This window comes from Coregonus lavaretus (genome assembly GCF_964263955.1).
Source record: "Coregonus lavaretus genome assembly, chromosome: 12".
Lineage (NCBI taxonomy): Eukaryota > Metazoa > Chordata > Actinopteri > Salmoniformes > Salmonidae > Coregonus > Coregonus lavaretus.
Window position 1 is genome coordinate 5,385,709 of NC_139999.1, and position 1,062 is coordinate 5,386,770.

Here is a 1,062-nt window from a genome sequence, read left to right on the forward strand (position 1 = left end):
TACAGGCTCCAAATGGCCAGAAACAAATAACTTTCTTCTGAAACTCGTCAGTCTATTCTTGTTCTGAGAAATGAAGGCTATTCCATGCGAGAAATTGCCAAGAAACTGAAGATCTCGTACAACGCTGTCTACTACTCCCTTCACAGAACAGCGCAAACTGGCTCTAACCAGAATAGAAAGAGGAGTTGGAGGCCCCAGTGCACAACTGAGCAAGAGGACAAATACATTAGAGTGTCTAGTTTGAGAAACAGACGCCTCACAGGTCCTGAACTGGCAGCTTCATTAAAAAGTACCCGCAAAACACCAGTCTCAACGTCAACAGTGAAGAGGCGACTCTGGGATGCTGACCTTCTAAGCAGAGTTGCAAAGAAAAAGCAATATCTCAGACTGGCCAATAAAAAGAAAAGATTAAGATGGGCAGTCTGAGATATAGCTTTTTCTTTGCAACTCTGCCTAGAAGGTCAGCATCCCAGAGTCGCCTCTTCACTGTTGACGTTGAGACTGGTGTTTTGCGGGTACTATTTAATGAAGCTGCCAGTTGAGGACCTGTGAGCCTAAGAGTGGAATGGATTGGATGAAGAGAGGACAGAAGGAGAGAAGATAAAGAGAGGGTGAAGAAAGGAGGAGGAAATGGGAAAGAGGAGAGAGGAGGAAGAGGAGAGAGGAGGAAGAGGAGAGAGGAGGAAGAGGAGAGAGGGGAAGAGGAGAGAGGGGATAGAGGAGAGAGGGGAAAGAGGAGAGAGGAGGAAGAGGAGAGAGGGCTAGGGGAGAGAAGGGCTAGGGGAGAGAAGGGATAGAGGAGAGAGGGGGAAGAGGAGAGAGGAGGAAGAGGAGAGAGGGGCTAGGGGAGAGAAGGGCTAGGGGAGAGAAGGGATAGAGGAGAGAGGGGAAAGAGGAGAGAGGAGGAAGAGGAGAGAGGAGGAAGAGGAGAGAGAAGGAAGAGGAGAGAGGAGGAAGGAGAGAGGGGAAAGAGGAGAGAGGAGGAAGAGGAGAGAGGGGAAGAGGAGAGAGGGGAAAGAGGAGAGACGAGGAAGAGGAGAGAGGAGGAAGAGGAGAGAGGGG